The following is a 7,369-nucleotide window of genomic DNA, read 5'->3' as shown; positions in this document are numbered from 1 at the left end:
AGGCTGTTTTTTTCCGTTATATGTGAAGGCTGAGACAATAATAACATTTTATTCAGCCTTACTGGTGGTCCTTTTGTAATACCAACAGGTGCACTTCGTTGTGGATACGTAATAGTCCAGGCAAAGTAGCGTTTTACGACAGACTAATTGTAAACTATTTTTTTTCTATAATTTCTATGAGGTGTCCAGAACAACATACTAAAAGTCCTAAGAAATCCTAGTTTAGGAAATATGTTTAAGTCTCATCAATCTGAGATGTGTGCTAATAATGCCAGGCAACAATACACCCCAAAAATGTATTTTACACAAACTTTACACAATGAAAGTACCCATGAAAAGTAAAATGTTTTGTATTACAAGTTTCTTTGAAAATGAATTTTATGCAAATGAGCTATACACTTATCAAATATGCCCAAAATACACCCAAATAGGCTTAATTATTTCCTTTACTCCTAACACAATAAAACTTTACATAGTAAAAGTATACTATGCACATGAGCTCCACACTTATTGAATATGTCCTAATTTGCATTCCCCCCCCCCCCCCCCCCGTTTAAAAAAATAAGTTTTCCTTTTCACCTGTTAGGTAAATTCCGTTTTATTCCGTTTCGGCTCATTTTGTTCACCCTGAGGTAGATTGATGGCTTAAAATGAGTGAATAATATGTGCCACAAGTGACCCAAACCTTCTAAGGTTGTTGTTTGCCAGCCATCAACAGAACAGAAGACTTAAAAAACATTATTTGCAGGCAATTGGAAGGATGAGCGAATTCATTTTACAGGCTGTAGCGGAGGTGTGTGTGTGTCAACCGTTGAACAGGGGGGCGTGGCCGGAGCGGAGTTCAGCACAGACGTGACATTTTCTCAGTGGTTTTGTTTTTTAATTAATGCTTGTTCATCGTTGCGATCGTTGTTGTGTTTATTAGAAAGAAATACAGCCTTGCAGGGCAAAATACAGGGGAATTTGGGCGATTTTGATGCACAAAATGATGTTTTCGTCTGAAAGTTGCAATTCTGTTTCAAAGGGTACATTCCGCGAATTCCGTCCGTTTTCCGTTATCGCAGACATTTTCTCCCCGCGTACCCCCTGAACCACTTTGCGTACCCCTGAGGGGGAACCCCTGGGGGGAACCGAGGATGTAGATCATTTGGTTAAATGATTATGCAGTTTGTTTGTCATGAGCCACCGTACTATATTGTGTTAGCCAATCAGGATGCTCGGTGGTCAAGTTTATAATATACCTTAAAAACGCAGTGTAACGGCCATTTTTAAAGGTACCACCGGTGCAGCCTTGATGCTGCCTATTACCCATAAACCTGTGCGCCAAGTCCCTCCTGCAACTCAATTTGTTGACCTAAATAAGCAGAGGGCAGAACAGCCTATTTTGCTACATTTTTGTAGTCCTGATAATCTTTTGTTTGGCATGTTGATAAGGTTATTTAAAGGACCATTTCTCAATGGTTTTGTTCTTTAATGAATGTTTGTTTATTAATTACTTATTTTTCAACAAATAACTCAATTATAATTACAAAGAGGGAAATTCGCAACTTTCACTTGCTCCCACAATTTCATCGCAACAAACACCTTAAAAACGTGGGCTCCGGCCCAACCCTCTACTAGGTCATGAGTGGCTGTGAGGTGTTTGGCCGCGTGGGGCTGACAGACTTCGTGGAGGTAAACCGGCGTGAGCTCCAGCGCTGGCTGAAGGATGGCACCAGCAGCCTGGACTGGACGCCCTACCTGGAGTACGTCTGCAAGCTGGAGGGCCGGAGGTAAGACAAGGGGAGATGAGACAGGGGGAGGTAAGACGGGGGGATGTGAGACGGGGGGAGGTAAGACAAGGGGAGGTGAGACGGGGGAGGTGAGACAGGGGGAGGTAAGACAAGGGGAGGTAAGACAAGGGGAGGTAAGACAGGGGGAGGGGGAGGACAGGGGGAGGCTCCCCACAGACACATTCCAACTCCACCACTCCATTCATGCACCTGGGGAAACAGGATGTGTTGGCAGGTCACTTCCCTCAGACTCAGTAGACAGGGTTACAGGTGTTTGGGTTGGGAACAGTGGCACTGATTCCCCCCCTTCTCTCTTTTTCCACCCTCTCCTTTCCTTCTGTTATCCTCCAGGCCTTCAGCTTCTGGTGAGAAGGCTGCACGACTGCGCTCCGTGGTGAGTGAAGTCCTTCCCATTGATGTGCACCACCAATGCCCTTTGACCCCGGGCGTTGTGCCGACCTGCGGGGCCGACTGCCTGGTGTCTTGCTTCTGCCTGGAGAGCGTGAGTCCAAACCTGGCGGCGTTCACGCGGGCTCTGGGGCACATGTCCTCGCTGCTGCGTCCGGGGGGGCCCCTCCTGCTCATCGGCGCCCTGGGGGAGAGCTACTACCTGGGGGCGCCGGGGCTGCGGATCCCTGTAGTACCCCTGGACGAGGTCCAGTTGTGTGCCAGCCTGAGAGGGAGCGGCTACCAGCTGCTGCAGCTCAGCATCTACACCCTGCCGGCTGACATGAGTGTGGCCGTGGATGACGTGACTGGGGTGTTCTTCGTCAAAGCCAGAAAACCGTAGCCAGACCGTACACAATTAGTACTTCTTATCTGTGCAGGCATAACAACTAAACACTGAGGGATATTATAAGGTAAAAGTTTTAGAACTGTTAATTACAGCCTTAAGATCCCAATCAAATCCAGTGGAAAAAAAGCCTACCTACTCTCCACATCCTTTGCCTCCTCCAGGAACTTTCCAAAAAAATATTTCTTTACCAAATCAATTTAATTTATATAGCGCCAATACAATAAAATTGTCTCAAGGCACTTTACAGAGCCCAGGGCCTGAATCCCCTTAAAGCATGCACATATAGTAAGCAATTACAGTATATAAAGCTTTCTTTTACAATATCAAATAAACAAATATATAAAGCTTTCTTTTACAATACCAAATAAACTAAAATATAAAGCTTTCTTTTACAATACCAAATAAACAAATATTTCTTCAAAGCAATTGTTTCTGCTACTTTGTTGTGTACCTATGCGGCTGACAATGAGCTCTAACCTTATTCCAAAACCTGGTAAAAGAGATAAAAGCATTACTTGCACTTTTGTCAAGTACTATTGACAATGGAGGCATTTGCATCATAGAGGAATACATGACGTTAACTGACCACATGCTAAGGATATGGCTAACACGAAAAAAAAACGTCTGTTTTCTGTGTGTGTGATGATATTTTGGGCCGGTGTTAAAATTATGCGTTTGTGAGGTGATCAAGATTGCAGGTGTGTGTGATGGTGTGTTTGAGGTATGTGAATGTAGTGTGCGTGTGAGGTTGCGTGAGATTGACAAGACTGTGTTTGGGTCTCATGCTGTGTAGGACTGCCAGAGTGTCTATCAGAGTCGTCACACACACATTTATGTCCTGTCTCACACTTGCATGAAAAACAATTCCATTGACTTCAATGCATCTCACACCAAAAAAATACACTTGTTTTGGCTCAAATTCTCAACCAAAGCCAAAGTTTGTCAATCGAAAATGCAGTGATGGGCAAGCTACTTGATATGTGTAGTGAGCTAAGCTACAAGCTACTCTACAATAAATTCAGCTTCACTACACAGAAGCTACCACTCATAAAAATGTAGCAAGCTAAGTTACAAAAACCTGTCAAAAGTAGTTTGATACATTAGTAGCTACTTTCAGTTAAACAAACTGCATGCCAAGTCAATGCAATTTTAGTGATCAACACAACTGTCAGTCAGATAAAGGCTAAAATATGTTTAGATTTATTTATTGAACAATAGCCCAATACACAAAAAACAAATGCATGAGTTTACAAATTAACATCACATGAGTTTACAAATTAACTTTGCTAAGAACTGCCTCCGACCTAGATAGATAGATAGATAGATGGATACTTTATTAATCCAGAGGGAAATTTAGGTCATCCATAGTAGCTTAGTGACCTCTGTTTAGGAAAACAATCGTGACTACCACTACCATCATACAGCCTTATATGTGCGTGTGTGTCCGTGTTGCCAATTCCTCTGTGAGGAAAGTAGCTGTTAGCTCTCCCTAAAATCACCAGAAGTCGTTAGATGACGCATGCGCACAATATGCAATTCTGAGAGAGGTAACATTTGTGCGCGAATACAAAGTTTTAATATTTTGCTGTTATCTAGTCAGACTGGCCGCGCAGGTGCTGTGTGAGTGGAGATGAGACAATGACAGCCCTCGCTGTACTCAGCTCTTGTGAGATCGGTTGTAACGTGAACTGCAGAAAGGGATATGTGAGATACTTTTTCAGTGCTTTGTCAACACAATAATCCAGCAAATGACAAAAAACATCAGAATTGTCCAGGAGAAATTAGCTTTCGAGGACGCTACTGCGCTACTTGATCAATAAAAGAGCTTAGCTACTGAAAAGTTACTTGGTTTGGTAAATAGCGACGTTACCGCCAAGCTACTGACAAATGTAGTTAAGCTAGTAACGTCGCTACAAGTAGCGATGGAGGATTAAATGCATCATTTTCAGATTATGGCAGTTCAAATTACTAGTGTGAAAAATGCGGTTTCATTACGTTAACCACATTGCATTATGATCATTGTCCTACGCATCGTCAAAATTCTGTGATAGGGAAAATTGCTTGTCGCTAAACTAGGCTAAGGCTACTTGTGTTAGGCAGTATATGGGTGAGCTTGGGGGTGTTCATGTTTGCAATCACATTTGCTAACCTGTCGTTCTTTGAACTCTTTGGAAAGTTCGGGGTGTCTGTATGAGAGGTGCTTCGACACATTAGACGTGTTGCCTCCCTTTGTCTGAGTCACTTTAAAACATATTTTGCAGACTGGTCTTTGTGTCGGTGGGCTTTCCTTCACTATCTGCGATGTATCCGAAATAATTCCAGATTTTACTTCTGCCATCTTTTTTATCAACAAGCCGAGGGCGGTCGGCAAGAGCTCCTGAACTTGAGGTCATGTCTCCCCTGCTGTCTGTGAGTGAGGGCTGCCTGCTGTGTATGTGAGAACTAGCAGCCCCGCCCTACAGTCAATGCGTGCAGGAAGCCTGACACGGAGCGGAACAGTGAGTGCGCTCTGATTGCGCACTATTTTAATGAAGTATCGACACTAAAAATATCGTATTGTTTTTAACGTGAGGGTACCCCGGTACCTTTCTAGTATCGATACACCGTGCAACATTACCCTGTGTGTATAGAAAATACACAGTGTTCTTACAGGAGACAAGTATGACCGGTTGGAATCAGTGTCTTTATGACGTAATGTAGTGACACCCAGTGAAGTATCATTAATGGGATTAGTGGACGGATGGACAGATAGACCAGCTGACTGATTGGTTGGTTTATTTAATGAGACACATTATTCACACATTGTGAAATATGATTGCTGAGGGGTTTCTGAATTAAATAGTTAAAGGGGGATTTATTTCAAGCTTTTTAAAATGGATCCTTTGTGATGATCCAATGTGGAAAAATCCAAAGGAAAAGGTCGGAAATAGCAGAGATGAGGAAGAGGCATAACACAGAGTAATAGTGGGATGTACAATGGATAGAAGCCAGAAGCACCAAATAACTACTTACTTAGTGCACATGTAATGATTTTGATTTTGAAGATGCTGTTGGCCGTGGGCCAGGACAGGGGAAGGGCTGTCTCTATAATAAAAGAATGTGGATCTGTGTGTGGGTGATGGCAATTGCTGCAAAGCACCTGCCTCCTGTCATGAGACAAGCCAAGTTTCAAGTTCTTGGTATTATCCACTATAAATAAACAAGCAGCTGCTCATGTGACTTCAGGTAACTCAAAAAGGTGTGTTCAGTGATTGACATTTCTCAGAGTATAACTTTCAAAATGTTAAATCTTTGAGCTCAACTTTCCAAAAAGAATATGGATATTAGTCATATAAAAGAACTACAGTCAGAGTGAGACAGAACCCCCCTGGTGACAATGCTAGTAAAAGTTGCATGGCAATGATCAATGGCAATTTACAGGCCTGACAAACATTACACATCTGCAGACAAGCATGGGGATTTGTGTTTAAAAGCCTATAATAAAGTGATTTAAGATTTAGTCAAAGGTGGCAAACTTCAGGGAGTCGGCAAATTGCAAATCAGGGCTAAAATCGGGGTAAAAGTTGCATGGTCCAACCCCAGATTTATAGATTATATATTAAGTTCCCCCTCTTTTTCTATCTCTACCCGGCCGCCCTCCTTATGTGCCCTTGTCGCCATTGTGGGCTTATGTGCGTGGAGCAAAGCGTTTAATGCTGATTAGAATACTGAGTGGAAAGTTCCATTTCAAACAGACATGTGACAGTGGAATGATGTTTGACTACTTTGCCACTACAGGTCGTATGCAACCTGATACTCATACAGTTCATTCAGCAGGTGACAGTACTAAGAACTTCACACGTAGGTTTTTAATGATTACCGCATGTCACACCACATTTTTTCATGATGCAATAACAGCTTTACCTCTGTGACACTGCCACTCCTAAACCCAAAGCAAGGTACAATAAATGGAGACCATTTCATTTAATTCATTATCTTATTTCCCCACAATCACCCTCGACATCTTCCTCACCCTCAAAGTACTTCTCTTGCTCGGGCAGCATGCCACTCACTGTAGGACACTTGCAAGTGGCAAAGAGTAGGCTTATGTTGGACGTCTTGAGTAGGTTTATTATGTTGACACATCGTGCAACAAACAAATCTGAATGCGGTGTAATATTATGATTGTTATAATCGTTATTTATGTGTGTTTTTTCACCTTTAAGTGAATTAACATTGCAGGTCCTATGAGTTTAAAAGGCAGCAGTGATTTCACCTGATATCACCAAATAAGGGGATGTTTCAGCAGTGTGTACATGGACAGTGTTAGTTAAGTACTACTTAAGAGCAGTGTGAACATGGACAGTGTTAGTTAAGTACTACTTAAGTGCAGTGTGTACATGGGCGACAGTGGTACAGTAGGTAGAGAAGTCGTTTAGTAATCAGAAGGTTGCTAGTTCGATTCCCTGTCGAAGCGTCCTTGAGCAAGACACTGAACCCCTAATTGCTCCTGATGTGCAGTGTGCCATCAGTGTAAATGTAAATGTGTATACAAATCGCAAATCGCACATATGTAAGTCGCTTTGGATAAAAGCGTCTGCTAAATGACTAAATGTAAATGGATAGCGTTAGTTAAGTACTACTTAAGAGCAGTTTGTACATGGACAGTGTTAGTTAAGTACTACTTAAGAGCAGTATTTACATTTAGCAGACGCTTTTGTCCAAAGCGACGTACAAGGGAGAGAACAGTCAAGCTAAGAGCAATAAAAAACATGGTGTAACAATAAATACTACTTTACATAAGAATTAGAAAAACGACCTA

General features: G+C 42.3%; 1 pseudogene; it reads left to right on the top strand.

Annotated features, from left to right (window-relative positions):
* The first annotated feature begins 1,590 nt into the window (after positions 1 to 1,590).
* On the top strand, positions 1,591 to 2,562 carry LOC116219969 (annotated as a pseudogene).
* The last annotated feature ends 4,807 nt before the right edge of the window (positions 2,563 to 7,369 follow it).

The sequence above is a fragment of the Clupea harengus genome, chromosome 1 (assembly GCF_900700415.2).
Source record: "Clupea harengus chromosome 1, Ch_v2.0.2, whole genome shotgun sequence".
Lineage (NCBI taxonomy): Eukaryota > Metazoa > Chordata > Actinopteri > Clupeiformes > Clupeidae > Clupea > Clupea harengus.
This window is presented reverse-complemented; position numbering and strand designations above follow the sequence as displayed.